Source organism: Bubalus kerabau, chromosome 2 (assembly GCF_029407905.1).
Source record: "Bubalus kerabau isolate K-KA32 ecotype Philippines breed swamp buffalo chromosome 2, PCC_UOA_SB_1v2, whole genome shotgun sequence".
Taxonomy (NCBI): domain Eukaryota; kingdom Metazoa; phylum Chordata; class Mammalia; order Artiodactyla; family Bovidae; genus Bubalus; species Bubalus kerabau.
The window spans coordinates 121,460,877-121,481,090 of NC_073625.1; the positions used below are offsets into that span (position 1 = coordinate 121,460,877).

Consider the following 20,214-nt stretch of genomic DNA (forward strand, 5'->3'; position numbering starts at 1 on the left):
TAAATTGTTTAGACTCATCAGAGTCATTTCTGTCTTTGAACTATTCTCTCATATTGCTTCCCTCGTGTAGAATGTTATTAATTTCCATTTCCCACATTTTTCCCTATCCACCTGCTCCATCAAGCTAATTCCTCCTTGTTCTTGAGGACTCCTTCATCATCAGTATTATGTCCTGATGGAAGCTATGTTTTAGTCCTGTCTTTGTTTGTTCAGGGTGCTAAAACAGAAATTCCATAAAGTGGTTGACTTCTGACAGTTCTGGAGGCCAGGAAGTCTAAAATCACAAGATCCATAGAGTCAGTGTTGGATGAGGGCCTGCCTCCTCACTAATGGCTATCTTTTTCCTGTAACCTCACAGGGTTGAAGGGGAAGGGATCTCTCTGGAATCTCTTATAACAGCATTAGTCCCCTTCATGGCAGAACCCTATGACTGCTTCACTTCCCAAGGGCCTTTCCTCCTAATTTTGTTACCTTAGAGGTTAAGGTTTCAACATGGAAATATTGGGAGAGGCAAACATTCAGTCCACAGCAACTCCCTTGAGGCTAGGTAGGGTTCATCCACCATACAGCCAGGAGTCCTCTAGAGCACTTCTTGTATTTGTAATTAATTTACTGTAGACTTATTTAGTTAGGTTTCCTCTTTCCTGTTACATGGTCATCTTCATGAGGACTCTCACCTTAACTGTCTTGTTCACATTTGTATTTCTTGGCATGATACCAAGGCCAGAGTGTTGGTGGAAGGAGGCCAGAATGTAAGAATGGAAGGAAAGAAGGCAGGCAGGTAGGCAGGAGCCCTGGGATACAATTTTTGTCTTGTATCTTCCTTTGATAATGTATTTTTCAGAACTTATGTGATCTTTGGTTATTGTTATTGGTTTTAATTGTTCTGAGGAATCATGATATGGTCTCAGATAATTATTGTTTTATGTATCAGGCACTTCGTTGCTTTTTGGAGAAATGTATCTGTTAAGATGAGCACCTATCTAGAACTCTGCTGTGCAATATGGGAGTCATTAACTCATGTGGCTTTTGAGCCCTTGGAAGTGGCTAGTTCAAGTTGAGATATGTTGTGATTGTAAAAATACACAGTAGATTTTGAAGACATAGCATGAAGAAAAAATGCAAAATATCTCAGTAATACTTCTTATGTTGATTACATATTTTGGATATATTAAGTTAAATAAAAATATCATTAAAATAACTTCACAATGTTTCCCTTTCTTAAATATAACTTCTAGAAAATTAAAATTACCTATGTGGCTTGCATTATATCATCTTTGGCTAGCACTGACTTATAGAACACAGTATTCTTTCCCTTGCTACTATACACTGAGGAAGAGGAAAGCCATTCTGATAATGAGGTAACTGCCTTGAACAATGTTGTGTAAAGGCTTGTAAGGACTTCTATTTAATCCTTACTAGAAAAATTAGGGGCTGGTTCCCCCAGGTTATTTTGCTGTCTTACTAATTCCTAGACAAGACACCATTTTTGAAATAGCATCACTGTTACCCTCCCATAGCGTTTATAGTTTAGTTTGTTTGTTTTGTCTTGCCAGTTTCTACCCTGATAACCACCTTCCCTGTATCCTCTAGATTCTAGGATTCTAGAATGTTATTTGGAATGCTTTCACTTAAGCAAATGAAATAAAGTTTCAGACTGTGAAATAGACTGAGAGTTTTCCCAATGTGAGAGAGAGGATGTTGAAGTCAACCATAATTTATCTCACAACCACTATTAAGTTCCAGTACTCTGAATTCCAAGAAGATGCCAGTCCATTAAGCAAACAGATGAAATATGCTTTGCTTAAAGGTTTATCTGCAGCACAGTTGGTTGTAATTCTTAATAATGAGACAAGAAAGGGAAGCTTGGGCACCTGGAACTGAAACTACACATCACCCACTTAATTATTAGTGGATATTAATTATTATTGCTTGAAGTTGGAAATGATTTAGTGTTCTTACAGATTTTTGGCACAGCCTTTAATTTAAATCTTGTTATTAATTTCTGACTGTTTTTTCCCCCAAGCACCATGCTATAAAAATCTCTGTTATACATCACTGTGGTATATTAATCTATTTAAATCTGGGTATTTTGCAGTACCCAATAACTAAAACATAATAAAATCATAAGCCTAGAGCCGTATAATTATCACCATTATTGTTTTAAAACCATAAAACAAAATATCTAGAAATCACTGTGACAATCCAACTCTTTTAATCTTACCTGAGAAAACTGAAGAATGAAGTGAATTGCCTAAGTGGCAGAGCAAGGATTAGAACTTAAACCTTCTGACTTCTAACCCAGTGTTCTTTCTAGTGACTTCTTTTGATAGTGTACTTGTGCCAATGTGTAGTAACTAGAAACTAATATCGTTAAACTAGGTAAATAAGGCAGTATCCTTGGGTATGTGAAATTTAAGAAAAATCCACAATTATTTGTGTGTGTGTGATGGCTGTGTTATGGGTGTAAAAACATACCGTTCTAGGAAGTAGTCACTTGTAAATATCCTTGTTTTGTTGAATATTTCTAAAAGAGTTAAAGTTTTTAGTGTTCTTTTTGTCCTTACTGCAGATATCAGTGTACAAAGAGACATTTTTGACATTCTGCCTAGGTTATTTCCAGAATGTATGTTATAATTTGTATTTATTGGCATATTACATGGATAGTCATATACACATGTATTTATTACCTAGTTGGGCTTCCCTGGTGGCTCAGTGGTAAAGAATCCACCTGCCAATGCAGAAGACATGGGTTTGATCCCTAAGTCAGGGAAGATCCTCTAAAGAAGGAAATGACAACCCACTTTAGTATTCTTGCCTGGGAAATCCCACGGATAGAGGAGCCTGACAGGCTACAAATCATGGGGTTGCAAAAGAGTCAACATGAATTAGTGACTAAAGCAAACAATGCATGAGAAAAAGTAGGTATGAATTATTGAAGCTAGATAAGAAGTGTTTCTTGTTCTGCAGAGTTGGAAGAAAGATTAAAAATGCAAGATAGAACAAATAAATATTATTTTCTTAAATTAGAATGTACACTTACACCAGTTATGGAATGTTCTTAGCCATTTTCTTAAAGGATAAAAAATGAATGCTGGCTCTATTGCATCTAGAAATCTTGAATAAAGCATACTAAAATTATGTTTATCAAGAGTCAGGGATTTATTTGTTCAGCTTCTAAGTGCAAAGTAGTCATGTCCATACCTTTGAATTTTTAGAAAAGCTATTTTAATATTTAGGAGAAAGCTCGGGTCTAATTTTGATGAATGTATAATATAAGAAAAGTTATTTTTGCACTGGGGCTCTACCCCCTCACTTGTAAAATAAAGAAAGGGAATAAGATTGTTTTCTCAACTAGGGGTTTGCAGTCCTTTAGGAAAAATGATATCTGTTTATATGTATTATTTTCCTTAAAGCAATCAAATATACAATTTAAAAAGTTACTTATCCTTTCAGGTTTAAAATTTAGAAACATATGATTAATGAGCTCCCTACTGTACTCCAGTCTCCTTGATTATTAGTTCCTGGCTCTGTTAGGCTCTTGATTACTGAATGAATGGCTCTCTGACACATAGACGAGATCAGATAAGTGTGCTTGTGACTTTAGTCCTTAAAGGTGTTTCTTGGTTTTCTCTTAATTTGATGGCATAGTCTAACTCCAGTGAAGGTTTTGAAGATTACAGAGTTTCAATGTTATCCTTGTTATGTGCCATTTGTTAAAGAGAGAAAGCATAGGAAACATGGATGTTGAAATGATAAGACTTTGAGTATTATAATCTGGGCTGTTACAAAAGGACTCTGCTTCCCATTTAAAAATAGATGGTTCTGCTGGAGAGAGTATAACAACAACAGCAAAAATTGAAATGCATAGTTGAGCTGAAAACCAAAGAGGGGAACTCCTCGGCTGCCAGAAATGAAGAGATATTTATATTCATGGAGATGAGCAGAAACTGATTTCATGTGCCTCGTGGGGGATTATAGCACCAGGCATGGGAATCAATAGTTGGACACTGGGGTTAGCCTGCATGCATGCCCAGGGGATGGGTCCTCAGATCTGTGTTAGGCAGACTGGAATGTGTAAGAGCCACTGCTCTGTCTGAAAAATGGTGAGTTAGGAACATTCTCCACCTGTCAAGGAAAACTGAAAGGAACTTGACACTTACATAATGTTGTTAGTGTTACCTTATAGTGTTACCTGTAAGGAATTAGAAACCTTGAACAGGACCACTTCCTGGGGCGAGGTCTGAAATCACATTTTAAAATATTAACAACCCTCCCTGTTAAGCAAAATTTCTAGTCTGAGAAGTTCATGTAAAAACTTCTCTGCAGTTGAAGAAATCCACAAAGTATCATGACAAGCCAATGTAAATCCTTCCTCATGGTTTCACAGTTCAAGGCAGTACAAAACAACTTTGATTTAAGAAAATCTTAAATAGAAACCATGCAAAGACAGAGCACTACTAATAGTAGAATTTATATCCCTGAATTCTGGATACTAGATCAATCTAAACTAAATTTTAAATTAAGAACGTTTTAAATATTTAATAATTAAAAGAAGCAGACATTGTAAGCAGAAATAGAGCAGTATGGAAAAAAGTAGACTCCAAATATAAAAATAGCAATATAGTAATTTCAGTGGTAAGAAAAAAATATGCATGTGTTCAAAAGCAAACTATACCCAAGTGAAGAGAAAATATTTGAATTGGAGATGAAATCAGAGAAATCACTCAGGATCAGAGAGGTAGAAATCATTGAATGAGAATTTAAGATATATTGGGTATATAAGAAGAAGTTCCAACATGCATGACATAGGAGTTCTGGAAAATGAGAAATATAATGTTAGATCATCTACAATGGAAAGACGTAAAACAATTTTCAGAACTGAAAAATTCACGTAACCATATCCCATCAAGTTCTTAATAATTTCTCATTTGAATTGTAGTAAAACCATATTACAGTGAAGATGAAAATATTTTAAAAATGACCAGAGAAAAAAAGATTAACCACTAGTGAATGATAGGTTGACCTACTGCAGACTTGTCATCAGCAGTAATGGTTGCTAGAAGACAATGGGATAGTATTTTCAGAATGCTGGGAGAAAGTAACCATCATTTGATACAGCATATCCATTTAACTACAATTCAAAAGAGAGAAAGAGAAAAGAAATTGCCATGGCATGGACTGAGAAGCTTTACCATTTACAAGTTATTCTTGTGCCAAGTCATGCCAAGTTACTCTGTCGTGTCTGACTCTTTGCGAGCCCTTGGACTGTAGCCCACTAGGCTTCTCTGTCCATGAGATTCTCCAGGCAAGAATACTGGAGTGGGTTGCCATTTCCTTCTCCAAATTCTTCTTATTGGTTCACAAAGGCAAAGTTGAATCTAGAGGGAAGGGGTTAAAAGTACAATGGTGAGCAAAAAGTATGGAAAACATGTTATATTTACTATGTAATCAGTAATAAAGATCCTAAGGCAAAGTTTTCATGGGCTTAAAAAGAAACTAGATGTCTATTCAGTGATAGAAATGAAATGAGAGGATTTTAGATTTGGAAGATGCTTGCATTATTTGGTAGAATCTCAGTGGTAACACTTATAGTTGGAGTTTGCTAAATAACAAATTTATGTTAAAAATATTTAAAATAACCACTAAGTTGATGGGAATAGACTGTAATTTCCAAATTAAGACAAGGGGGAAAATTAGGAGGTGAATAAAGAAAACTAAATCAACCCCATTGAAAGAACATAAGGATAAGTAAGGGCTTCCCAGGTGGTGCTAGTGGTAAAGAACCTGCCTGCCAATGCAGGAAATGCAAGAGGCAGGTTCACTGCCTGGGTCATGTCCCCTGGAGGAGGACATGGCAACCCACTCTAGTATTTTTGCCTGGAAAATCCGATGGACAGAGGAGCCTGGCAGGCTACAGTCCATGGAATAGAACAGAGTTGGACATGACTGAAGTGACTTAGCATGCACTCATACAAGGATAGGTAAAAAAGGAAAGAAATGTAATGTAAATAGGAAACACAAACTATGATGATGGAAATAAAAACAACTAAATCAGAAATTACAATGAATGTGAAGTGATTATAGTCATCTCTTAAGGAACTTTTGGATCAGATGAAAATTAAAAATCGAAGCATGCAATGTTTATAAAATGTTGGTGAGATAATCAGATTGATGAATGGTACACACAGCAAGATACTGTTTATGTAAAAATGTACAATGCACAAAACAGCACTAAGTATTTTGAGGGGACACATAAAGAGGGAGTAAAGGAGCAAACGTATGAACAAGAAACTACACATACCAAATTCAGAAATGTGGTTGGGTGTGGTTCGGAAGGTAATGTAATGGAATTAAGGAGATGCTTAGGATATTTTAATTATATAAAAAGATGAGGCAATTATGGAAAATGTTATTCTTCATTAAATGTGGATGGTGAGTTCATAGATATTTGAGAGATAGCAGAGAATGGAAGCCTGCACTGTGGGTTTTGGAGCCAGACTTCCTGAGCTCAAATCATAAAAGCCCTTTTACTTATGAAATGTGGGAAATTGGGCAATTACTTTATTTCTTTGTGCCTTAGTCTCATCATTGTAAAATGAAGAGAAAAAAAAAAAAACCAAACAAAAACAAAACCAAAAAAATCCTTGTAGGACTGTTGTAAAGTTTGAATTAATAAATGCTTTTAATCAAAATCATTTGGTGGTCCCTGGTTCATGTTAACTCATTTATTGAGGTTATTATTATCTATTTTTCACATATTTGAAATATTTATTTCATGTTAAAAAGAGAATTCAAAGGAATTTGTTAATGAGTATGTAAACTTACAATTAATTTGCAAATTGTAATCAAGATAAACTTCACTGAAACTTAAATTAAAATCACTGATCAGAATTCTTATACAGTACATCAAAAAGTGTATAGAGCCTGAATGGAAACTTAAAAGAGAAAGTCTCATGAACATTCTATCTAATTTGGTTTCCCTTTTATGACAATAAAGATGATCCACATGCAGGGTTTTGTGTGAATACTTGGAAAGAGCTTCACATTTATTCTCCTAACTCGTCATTTAGAAACAAAACACAGAGATTCTAAAATTAAGCTGTTTTTTTATAGAACAAAGTGAAAGATTTTGAAGTATCAAATAAAAATGATTTTTTTCCTGCAAAAGAAAATGAATTTTTAATTCTGTAGCACACAGATAAAATTTAATGTATTTTTTAATGTTTATTTGTTTTTCCAAACAAACATATGGTCATTTAAAATTTTACTTGTTGACAGATTGTGTCTTTTGTTACTAGAATGTGTCATATACCAACGGGAAACCATTGGCAATTTTTTAAGTAGGTAATGGTATTAAAGTCAAGCTGGCCTCTTCTACAAAATTTGGGAGAATCACTGGCTATGAATAATCCCTGTAGCACTGAACCCTGAGGTATGTGCTTCTTGGCTTTGGCCAGGAGAGAATCAGGCTTTTTTTGCTTTTGTTTTTCCATGGGTGTTCCATGATAACTCTTACGAGTACTGTCTTGACACTCTTGTCTGATACCACGGGCTCATTCTCTGTCCATGGAATTTTTCATCTATGCATCTATAATGGCCCCTCAGAATCATTCACAGTGACAATTCCTTTACTTCTCTTTCAGTTACTTCCAAGTTGAAAGCAACTGAGAGCCTCCCAAGGTGAATTTGAGGTATAGCATATACCTTAAATATGAATTTGATCCATATTTACATCACAAGTGTACCATCCACATTTGATAACTATTTCTACTTTTTAATGTATTTATTGTTATATCATGTAATTATTGAACTGCATTATTATGGTTTGTATGATTACATTTTAAATAGAATTTTAACAGTCTTTATTACTATATGGTGATATAATATCTAAAAAATTCTTATTAAATATAGTTTTTTCATTTTTACTTTAATTCATTGCAAAGAGTTTGTTGTCTCTATTTGTACTTATAAGTCCCTTAGGTTTCTGGGATTATAAATTTCCAGCCACTGATTTATTCCCAAATTGTCATTTTATAGTTGAAATCTGAATCCTAGAGAGAGGAAATCAGTACCTTGAACAATATGTGTTTGCTCCTTATGTTGTGTTAATGGCACTGAGTCCTGGGTATAATGTGAGGGGTAAGACTAACACAACCTCACCCTCATGGGTGCTATAGAGGAGGAAATAGATATTAAACAAGTAAAGAAAAATAGATATCTAATTACACATTAGGATGTATGCTATGAAGGGGGAAAATTAATGTATTGGCAGAGAATCTGAATATGAAGGCAGATTTAGGTTGGGGGCTCAGGCAAGACCTCTGTGGAGTGACATATAAGCTAAAACCTGAGTTTATCTTAGGAAGAAATCAATCCAAGCAAAGGGAAATGCATGTGCAAAGATCTTTAGGTCTGAAGGGAATGAAGGCACGTGTGCCTAGAGCTTAGTGAGCCAAGGAGAAAGTAAATTGTGATGATGATGGAATGGTAGAAGGAGCCAGATGGTGCAAAGCTCTCCAGGCCATGCTTAGGGTTTGATGTTTTATTATAAATGAAATGGGAAGCTATGAAAGGGTTTAAGCAGGAGAGTGATGTGATCCAATTTATCCGGTAAAATATTAACTCTGCAGTAATGGTGTGGTTTGGAAGGGAAATAGAGTAAGAGTGTAGGTGAATGTTGGAGGAATCTAGCTGGGAGCTGTGATGGCCTGGATCAAGGTGTTGGCGGTGGGGATGGAGAGGAGCCAACAGTTGGAAAGAAACCCCACGTGTCTGGATCTCCTGACCTGTACTCCATTGCACCATCCTGCCTGGCCTGAACTTGCTGCTGAGTTGATGCTGATGAATGTGCTGTTGGAACTCTAAATGGCTCTTCTGCAGAAAGTATTATTACCTCTTCAACTCTCTCTGGTTGACTCTGCAGATTTTTCTTGGTGGATACTATAAAAAAGATGACAGACAAAGATCACATTTTACAACAATGGCATTTTACCTGCAGGTAATTTAGATTTGTGGTATATGAGGGAATTCCCCAAGCTTGCCAATTTGGATGAAAAGATTTCCTCTGAGATACACGACAGTTTTAGGACAGGTCTAACAGTGCTGCTCCTCTGATGTCAGGGAACTGTCATGCCTGTTCTCCTCTGTTCATTTATTTCTGGTGCCAAAAGATGTGTCTATGAAAAAGAGGCCTTAAGACTAACTGAGCAGATTTTTCTATGCCAAGCGAGGATGCTATTATTACAGAAGACTATTTGGATGTATGGAAGTGTCTATACTCCCCGTTCCCTCTTTTTTCCTTTTTGTACTGGGGTGCCAAAAGTTTTAACTCCAGCTTAGCATTTGCTGTTAATTCTAGGTCCATCGCTTCATAGGTTTCTACCATTTCTGTGGGCTGATGACCAAAAAGAAAGAAGAGAGGAGTATCAGCATGTTAGATTTCATCAAGAGACAACTGATTAGCAGGGAGAAGGTGTACAGAGCAGAGGGTTCTGGCTTCGACCCCTGGTTCTGATATTTATTACCTCTGTGATTTAGAACAAGTGATTTAAGCTCTGTAAGCCTCAGTTTCCTAATCTGAAAAAAGGCCCAATATCTGCCTTCAATTATTTCTTTGAGAATTCAAAGAGATAGTCCACGCAAATACCACTTGGTATGTGGTATGTGTGAGTGTGTGTGTGCTAAGTCCCTTCAGTTGTGCCCGAGTCTTTGCAACCCCAAGGACTGTAGCCTACCAGGCTCCTCTGTCCATGGAATTCTACAGGCAAGAAACTGGAGTGGGTGGCTATGCCCTCCTCCAGGGGATCTTCCTGACCCAGGGATCAAACCTGCGTCTCTTCTGTCTCCTGCATTGACAGGTGGGTTCTTTATCACTAGCACCGCCTGGAAAGCCCCTGGTATGCGGTAAATGCTTGGCAATTGTTATCAGTGAATGAAACTCAGGAGAATTTGCCCATTGCTACTGCTCCTAATATGGGTCTTCCAAACCACATTAATTCTATCTTGAGAGTTAAATCTACTACACAATCAAGGCTACTTGCAGGTTGTTGAACAAATTACAATGTGTATTCTTTTTTAAAACATTAAAAAATTATTACAGTTTTTAAAGATTACTTTCCATTTAAAGTTATTACAAAATATTGGTTATATTCCTTGTGTGGTACAATACATCCTTGAGCCTGTCTTACACCAAATTGTCTGTGCCTCCCACTCCCACACCCCTGTATTGTCCCTGCATTCCACTGGTGCAATGTATATTCTTTATTAACAAATTTATTTATTTTTAATTGAAGGATAATTGCTTTGCAATACTGTGTTGGTTTCTGCTATGCATCAGCATGAATCAGCCGTAGGTATACATTTGTCCCCTCCCTCTTGAACCTCCCTCCCTCTTCCCACTGGTACAGTATATATTCATAATTCCTCAGAACAGTCTTCAGAAATAGGTCCTAGTCATTCAAACGATTTCGCCAGAAGCAAAGTATGCCTGTGTACAAAGAAATGAAATAGCTTTCTGGATACCACACAGCTCATTTGGGACAAGGCCAGGACACCTGTGAGAGGTATGAAAAAATGATTTTATTTAAAGGGACACAGCACAGAAGGATCATGGTCTGTTAAAAAGCCCCAGTTCCAGGTATTAGCTGTAATGGAGTTTCTACTCTCTTCTGTGTTCTGCTTCTTCATCCTTAGAATTAGATCATTTTGAAGGACTTTTCTGGTTCTAAAATCTTCAGATTGTAGGATTACCTTCCTGTTTGAAATATCCCATGATTTTCATTCTCTGGAGCTCATTCTTGAGTTGCCTGGAAGACGAGGCTCATTTCAGGTCCCCTTCCTTGGATGATAGTGTGAGGAAGACCAAGGGCTGTGACTCAGTGAGGGTGACCAGAGTCAAACCCTCCTTCATGAATGCAAATCATTAGAAAGGCAAAGAAGTCATTTGGGTTCCTAGGAATGCTCACATTAAGCTTTTTCCACCCTCATATTTCATGATATTCCATGGTATTCTACACTGACACAGGGCTCCCTTAGAAGCCTAATGATAGATTCTTATTTGGAGAAGGAGAGGTCATACAGTTTTCCAGAGCTGAAGCCCACCAAGCACCAACAGTCCTCAGGCTGACTTCTCTCCACCTTCACTGCCGCTCCCTTCCTAAGGCTTCACTATATGTCAGTGGCTTCCTGTGTGGCTTCTAGGATCACAGCATCATGCACTCTAAGTCATCCTTCTCTGTTGTTCTCCAGCATGGCTTTCTAAAATACTGCCCTCATAATTTATCCCCAGGCTTAAAATCCTTCAGTTTCCTTATTGACTGATTCCATACTACTGATGTTTGTCGTTCTCTCAAGTGGGTGGAACAAGACAAACGTTTGTTATGTGGATATTTTATTTTTGTGTGTTTTTAGTATTGGTATTTTTTAAACATTTGAGCTTTAATTTATAATATATGTATAATGTATGTAGTAGTACCTGCATGTACTTTACAAATAATAAATATATATACATGTGTTACCAAAACTCAGGTCTAGCAACTTGTCACTTGAAAGCCAATATGCAGGAGGCCAGATTTATGGAAAAGAAAGTTTGCTTTTTTTTTTTTTTAATCTTATTTGTATCTTTGGATTTTTTAAAATTTTATTTGAGTATAGTTGTTTTACAGTGTTAGTTACAGGTATACAGCAAATTGACTCACTTATACATATATCCATTTTTTTTTCAGGTTCTTTTTCCATATAAGTTAATACAGAACACTGAGTTGAGTTCTCTGTGCTACATACATTAGGCCCTTGATGGTTATCTACATTATGTATAGTAATGTGTGTATATTAATAGCAAGCTCCTGATTTATCCCTCTCCCCTCCTGTTTCCCTTTTGGTAACCATAAGTTTGTTTTGAAAGTTTGCTTTATTTTGGAGGCTGGCATCTGGCAGGGAGAGTAGAGTCATGTCCAAAGGCCAACTCCCCCTGACAATCACTGGACAAGAGCTTTTTAAAGGGGGATTTCAGGGGTGCATGGACAGAGGGAGGGGCTATATGCAGAAACAGCACGGGCAGCTCTGACAGCCACAGTCATCTTGAAGTTAGTCGTGCGGTGGTCTATCAGCCTCCTCTTGACTGTTCAAACTACAGTTAGTCTTCAGTTTCAGGGTCGGTTTGTTCCCATTGCTCTGAGGCCATTTCTCAGAACTTTGGCAGCTTGTATCATGGCTATAGCCTGGTCATCATGTAGTTAACTTCTTGTACCTGGATTTCAGTGTCTACAAAACAGCTCAAAGGATATGGCTCCGAAGATTATCCATCGTCCTTGATGAGGAACTAAAAGTCCTTGACTTTATTTAATGACTAAGCTATGATTATTTGGTCTTGTTTGACTGCTTTTTTTGTTTCTGTATTTTCTCATTTTTCTGATTAAATTTCTTCTTTGACCAAAGTTTTTCTGCAGACAAAAGTTAAGCAAAGGTCCATTGCGGGGGATGGTTGCTGTCCTGAGAAGCCCTCACAGGGCCCTGCTTCTTTTCATATGGAGGTTGTAGATTTAACATTTCACAGATAGAGATATATGCTCAAAAGAGTTTGGAGCTCATTGTTTTAAAGGATAAAATACTTGTTATTAGCACCTTAAAGAACCTCAAGTGTCTTGGATCCATATTTCCCTTCTGTCACCTGCAGCCACTGTGTGCACCCTTTTATTTCCTCATGCCCTGGCCTCTCTCGTGCACTTGCCCACTCTCTGAATATGCTCAGCTTGTGCGTCACGTGGGGCTGGCCCTCCTGCTAATAACTGCTCAAAGCACAACTGCCCTGCCTATTCAAGGCCAAGTCTGAAATGTTGCTTCAACTTCTGAAGCCTTTCTTTACTGCTTCTTCCTAGGTCCCAGCACCCCAGGTCAGCTTAGCAGCCCTGCTCTGTGATTTCATGGCGTTTTGTTTGTTTCTCTAGAACAGCACTTTCCTTGTTCGCTGGTTATGGTTTATGGTGTGTGTGCCTCAGCGATGAGGCTGTGGGTGCTGTCAAGGCAGGAATTGCATCTTACTCATCTTTGTACCCAGCACCTAGTGCATGTTGGAAGGCAGTATTTGAGTTATTTTAAATTTTCACGAGCATCTTCCTCTAGAGAGGAAACTGGGAGGGACAGGGTTAATGGTACAAGGAATAAAATTGGCTCAGCACAGAAACCCCATCTGATGGGCAATTCCCTGCCCTGCTTCTCTGATCTTCCCCATCTTCCCAGCTCAGACTGCTTTAGTGAAGAGGATACTCTGGAAAGCTGTGTCCTTTCTTTCCATTTAGCTTTGAGGCAGCATGAAGGTTGAGAGTTGCCTGTCTCAAGGTCACTTGATTGCCGCTGAAGTGGGAGGCAACTCAGGGCTTTGGAGTCTGTTCAGTTTATGGAGGCTGCTGCTGTGCTTGTCAGACTGTGCTCAGGGTGGAGGGGCTGAGACTGAAAAGGGGAGGAAAGGCACTGAAGGTATTCAAAGGCTTTACACAGCTCTCTTACAAATGAGGAGCTCCTCTAAAAGTCACCCTCACAGCGGAAAATCCCAGGTATCACTTAACCTCCTTTCTGTCCACATGCAAACACCCTGTACCTACTCTGTGCCTGGCCCTGTGCTGGGTGTTGGGACAGGGTCGTGAATCATTCAAGGTCCTTGCCATCGAGGAGCTAAACCTAGTTCAGCAGCGGAGACAGAGCATAAACAAACAGCTGTGACAGTGTGGGGAGTCCTTGCCTGTGCCTGAGGGAGTGATTAATTTAGCCTCAGGGTGTCAGGGAAGGCCCAGTGGAAGACAGCCTGAAGGGGTGGGGAGCCGTTCTGGGCCTAAGCAGCAGATGAGGTGTGCATTTCAGGCAGCAGGAACTACATCATCAGGGTCTAAAACAAGGGTCGGCCAACTTTTTCTGGAAGGGGCCTGTTAGTAAATATTTTAGGCTTTTCAGGCTGTAGGACCTGTGTTGCGAGGACTCATCTCGGTTGTTGTAGCACAGAAGTAGCCAGGGGCAAATGTGTGAATGAAGGAGCATGGGCTGTGTTCCAATAAAACTTTATTTACAGAATTGGCAGCAGCAGGGCTGTAGTTTGCCAGCTCCTGGTCGAGAGGAGGATCTTCAGAGAGCCTCTCATCTGCTGGTTCCCAGTCTTTTCAAGCATTAGGATTACTTTGCATTTCCCGTCCCTGTTTCTGGATGCTCTTAGCTCTTCTCTTCATCAGGTCTTGGTCAAGTCCACTGCTAGCCGTGCTGTCCACAGTAACACCCTCATCTCCTGGACCCTCCATCCTTTTCCATCACCTTCATTTTGTCATGGTACCTTTACAACAGAAAACTGTTGTATATGAATTGTTTGTTTCCATCTTGTCTTCCCTGTTGGAATGTAAGCTTCATGGCTTTTGCTCTGTTGTACTCAGCGCTATGCTGGAACCTGGAATGTGCATCTTGTCTGCTTCAGCTCTGCATCCAGTGAGGTCAAATGATAGTTGTAAATCAGCCATGGTGGGAAGATTGACCCCTTAGAAATAAGTCCCATGAAAATTAGGTTTGGGGCATTTTTTTTTGAAGAGCTGTTTTATGAGCATATCACTAGTTATCCCCTCTACCTAGAATAACCACTGGAAAGTCTGGTGCTCAGTACATACTTGTTTTTTGGATAAAATGTGCTGTTAGTATCTGCTGGTTGAGAAAATAGATTTGCATTTAAAAATACAGAGTCCTCTTTCAGTTATTATTGTTACAGGGGATTTCTGTGGTCTTAGGGAGGGTAACTGCTGAAGGCATCTGTCACCTTCACTTGACCTGCTAGAGGACTGAGGACTCAGGACAAGACATGGCAGTCTTCACCCCACTGAGCAGACAGATTCTGCTGGTTCTGTGACTTCCCATGATGTGGCGTCTCTGCCTTATTCACTGCAGTCTCCTGAGTGAATGTGGGGGTCTCAGGCCTGTGTCTTTTTTTCCTAAACAAGTATTTTGAATAAATTCCCCCAGCTTAGTGTGACTGTCATTTTTGCAGTGTTTTCAAAAGTCTAGATAAATTCTGTCCTCTTTCCAGTGTCTTCCTGTATCAGTCTGATTTGTCTGGGGCTTTGATGTATGGTATGCAAATGTGCCCTAGTCTATACCCTTTAGCTGTGATTGTCAGAAGTATATCTGTTTATGAACAATTTCCAACCCTGATAATCTAATTTTGAAATCTGCAGCAGTATGAGGCCCAGAAGCACTAGACAAGAATCACAATTTAACAACCTCTTCAATCTCAGTTCCTTTAAATGGGCAACATTAAACCTTGATACCGAGAGTCTGTTTGTAAGCCCACAGAGACTGATTAAAAAAAAAAAAAAGCCATCAAATTACCACACAAAGCACGCTTAACATTTACAAAGACCTCTCCATTTGCAGGATGCTTGTTCAACAGTCTTTTCAATTCCCTGTTCTAAGCACACACTACGAAGAAGAAATGTGAGCTTGTGTTAACCGCCATCTGGCTTATCTCAAGCTTTCCAGGACCTCAGGCCTGGAAAGGACCTCTCACTGCCACGCAGAATGCCTTAGCTTTCGGAGATCTCTGTGCCCTTTGTTGCTGTCCTGACCTGTAGCTTTTTTTCTGCTTGTCTCTGTTTGCTTCTGTCCAGGACCAACAAACTCACTGTTTTCCTTAGACAGCTTGTTCTCTTTGTGAATACAGTTTACAGAAAGGTCCTTTTTTACCTGCCTCCCCGTAATGTTCACCCACTGGCCCTAGTTCTGTCCCTGTGGAGCTACTCAGAACAAATTGGCCTTTTCTTACTTCTGTCTTCCTACTTCTACTCTCAAGAAAGTGGGGACAGCTCTCACGTCCCCTGAGTCCTCCCTTGTGCAGGCTGCATATCCACTGTTCATTCAGCCATTCTTCATGTGACAGTCCTTTGTACCCTCTTTATTTGGCTCCTATTCCTCTGGACATGTTTCAGTTTCACCAGTGTCTTTCTTAAAGGGACCCAACAGAGCTGGAGAATGGCTCTCTCTTCCTTAACTGGGCTTCTCTGGTGGCTCAGAGGTTAAAGCGTCTGCCTCCAATGCGGGAGACCTGAGTTTGATCCCTGGATCGGGAAGATCCCCTGGAGAAGGAAATGGTAACCCACTCCAGTATTCTTGCCTGGAGAATCTAGTTGTATAACCTTGGGTAAGTGAATCGTGATCATCTCACCTGACCAATGAGAAAAAGTACCTTACACATTCAGTAGTGAGTATCAGATACAACTGTAGTAAAATCATGAGGAAATGCCTGGTGGGAAGTAGATGGGTTCAGCCAATAATATTATATTATTATTATAATAAGTACTGTTACTTGTCTGGATATGACTTCCATAAAAAAACTGGGATCACTCTTATATTTTTTATCTTACATTGGAGTTTACATGGGGACACTTTCTCTAAGTTTAGGTGCAAATGTTGAACAGGCTGGCCCTAGATAAACACATCCAATTTTAGTATCATATGTATGTATATATGGGGCTTCCTCGGTGGCTCAATGGTGAAAAATCTGCCTGCCATTGCAGGAGATACCGGTTTGATCCCTGGGTTGGGAAGATCCTCTGGGGAAGGAAATGGAAAATCCCATGGACAGAGGAGCCTGGTGGGCTACAGTCCATGGGATCACAAAGAGTTGGACATGACTTAGCGACTAAACAATATGTAATATATATTTTATATTGATGTGTTTTATATGTGTACAAATATGTTAATATCAAATATATGCATACACACACACACACACATACACATATATTTCTTGCAGCTTCCCATAACCCCTTTCCTTTGTCACTCCCACACTTCAATAACTGATGTGACTGATGCACACCTAGGTGCTTCCCTTCCTTCTCGTTTCTTTTCTGCTTTCCTCTCCTCACCCACCCAACCCCGGCTAGTCCCAGTTCTGAAACCCACACAAGCTACAGATTATGTCATGGGTGTTCTTTGGAAAGGAAATGTTGATGTTCATTCAGTATATTGGAAAGGAGTCTTATCCTAACTCATCCATGTGTTGGCTGGATGACCTTGGACAAGACATTTTCCCTCTGAGGCTCAGTTTTTATTTTCTGTCTTTGATGTCAATGAAAGAAGGTATTTTGAAGAATGAAGGTTGGCTTCCAAGTTCCTTTTCAAGTCAAAAAAAATTCATTCTAATTCCTGCAATCTAGTATTCATTTGAGATCTGTGATCAGGTTCCCTCGGCTCTGACTGTGTTCTGATTCCAAGTATATACTTAGCTAACAACCTCATAGCACCACACATTAAGGCAGCAGGAATGTCTAGATAACTCCTTCAGGTATCAGCTTTTCTGAGTGGCTTCGAAGTCAAACACTCTGTGGAAATTGCCACGTCATCCTGAAGGGAATCAGTGCTAAGCTTGAGGTCCTATGCTTCACCTTATTTTTTACCAGCCTCTTTGAAGGTAACATTTTTTTACTTGCTTTTGTGGCTATAATAATCATTTTTAATAAAGTTTTTATTTTAAAATGCTTTTGCATTTATAGAAAGATTAAAATAGTACAAAGAGTTCCCATGTATCCTACACCTAATTCCCATATGAACATCTTACATTCATTTGGTATACTTGTGACAATTAGTTGGTATTGATACATTATGATTAACTTAAGTCCATACTTTATTCAGATGTCCTCAACTTTTGCCTAATGTCCTTTTTCAGTTCCAGGGTCACATCAAGGACACCACATTGCATTTGTTGTTGTATCTCCTTAGGCTCCTCTTTGCTGGGACATTTTCTCAGAATTTCTTTTTTTTTTAATCTTTCAATTTTTTGGCAGTTTCAAGGGGTATTTGTCAGTTGTTTTGTAGAATATCCTTCAGTTGAGATTTGTTTGATGTTTTCCTCATGATTAGACTGGGGTCATGGGTTTTGGGGAGGAAGATCCCAGAGGCAAAGTGCCATTCACGTCATATCAAGGATAGGTACTATCAGCATGTTTCATGACTGTTGACCTTAACCCTGACCCCCTGGCTGAGATAGCATTTTATTTGTCAGATTTCTGCACTGTGATATAACCTCCCATCCTCCATCCCCTTTTCATATTCTCTTAGGAAGGGAGTCACTATGTACAACCACTGCTAGTTCTTATTCACCTAACTGTCCAGGGTGGATATTTCTGATGGCTGTAGTCTTTTTTTCCACCAGAATTCTCCTATTTTATTGACATCTTCTAGGGCTTTGTCATTTAAATCCAGCCAGCAATAAGGAAGGGAAAATGTGGAGGAGAATGTTTGCTTTTAAAAGCCTTGGCCTGAAAATGGCACACATCACTTCCACTTAACATTCCATATGACACTCATTCATCTGCCAAACCTAACTGCAAGCGAGGCTAGGACATATGGTCTAGCTGGGTGCCCAGGAAAAAGAGGAAATGGATTTTGGAGAAAATCTAGCAGTATTTGCTACACTACTTCAGAGTACAAAAGGGAATAAACCAAACCCATCTAATAATAAAATGGTCTTCTCACCATCTAATAATATAGCCATCATTTCATTAAAAAATGAAAATATAATGGAAAACAGAATCTTAGAATCAAGGAGAAGCATATAAATTGAATATAAAATTAGCTTAATAAAACTTATTCCATTGACCTTATTTTTCTTATTTCACTGTTGACCTATGAACATTTGTTGAGAATAGGCAGTTAACTTACATGTCAGCGTTTGGAAACTTCTGCCATATGTTATACCTGGGCCAGATTCTGCGTCATTCCCAAAGTCTGCCATGCTAGTTTTCCCTTTACCCATTGTCTGTCTGCAGTGCTCTTCCTCTGGGTTCTTTGCCTATGAAAGTGCATTCACTCTTCAAGTGACAGATGAGGTGCCTTCACCAAACCTCAAGACAGAATTAGTCCCTTGCTCCTTATGGTATCATGTCACTCTGCTTCCATTCATAGTTTAACAGTTATCCACACTAGTATTATATATATATGTATGTTTCATGCATTAGATTAGGTGCTCCCTGAGGACAGCATGGGTCTTACTGATTTGCTAGATCCCTAAGCATAGTCGGAAAAATATAAAGCATGTTTATTGAATGCACCCAGAATGTTAGATGTCCCAAAAAATGGTCTCATTTTTAAACCTCTTTCTTTAAAATACAACAAAACACTTTTTTTTATTCCCCCGATTATAAAAGTGATCCTCCCTTATGACAGCCACATCTTCCTGGTAGAGGTGATTTTGAACTGAGCCTGGAAAGGTTGATAGGGTTTGATGATAATAAAGGTATAGCCCTGTCAGGCAGGCCATACTGCTTTCTATGACACATCCTAGGTTCAGAGCATTTGTTTAATAGATGATCAGATCTCCTTTGAAACAGCTATAGTGTAAAACATTCACTTTCATAAATCATCATATAATTAAAACCCAGACTCTGACCTTGTTCTGGCACTGCTTCTGGGCAGTCAAGGTTGATGTACAAGTTCAATGCTCATTATCTTGAACAGGAGTTACTAACCTGAATTCACAGGGTCCCAAAAAAGAGATAGCTTCACCAAAGCAAAAGAAGTGCTTAATTACCACTTCAGAAAGAGGAGCATGGAAAAAAAACAAAAACAAAAACAAAAACAATTATTTTCAGACATTAATGATTCAGCTGCCATGCGTCTCATTAGCAGCCAAAACATGACTTCTCAACGTGATCTGATCAAGTTTATTAGAAATAAAATATGAATTATAAGACAGTTGTCCCTTTCCTTCCTTCTGTCCTTTTCTATCATCTGCTGTTAGTCTTTTGGTTACTTTAGTGACATTAAGAACTCAATTAATATTTTACTAAAATGCAAATCAGGAGACTATTAGTAAGACTATTAGTAAAATGCTCCCTTTATCTCACTTAAACTGTTTCCTCAATTTTCAGGGTTGAAAAATTAGACCTTAATTAGAGTTTATATTATTATGGGGCTTTTCATTTCACACTATTACATTTATTTATTCATCTGAAATTCTAAATGTTGATAGCGTAAGAATTATTTTTTCCTGTTATACAGGTAGGAGAATAGCCTCAGATACTAAGTGACTTGCTCAAGACCCCACAGCAATTGTGGTTCACAGCTGAGCCTCCTGAGTGCAAATCTAGAGTTGAATGTACCGCAGTAGCGTTTACCTGTCAACCAGTTAGCCTTATGGAAGAAGCTCAGACATTCTTATTTCCTCTGATTATAAAAGTGACTCACACT

The 20,214-nt window shown here is 38.7% G+C and overlaps 1 protein-coding gene across 10 annotated transcripts in view; it reads left to right on the plus strand.

Annotated features, from left to right (window-relative positions):
- The window catches only part of FGF12 (fibroblast growth factor 12), a 650,917-nt gene that overhangs the window by 395,458 nt on the left and 235,245 nt on the right, over positions 1-20,214 (plus strand). The window lies entirely within an intron of this gene.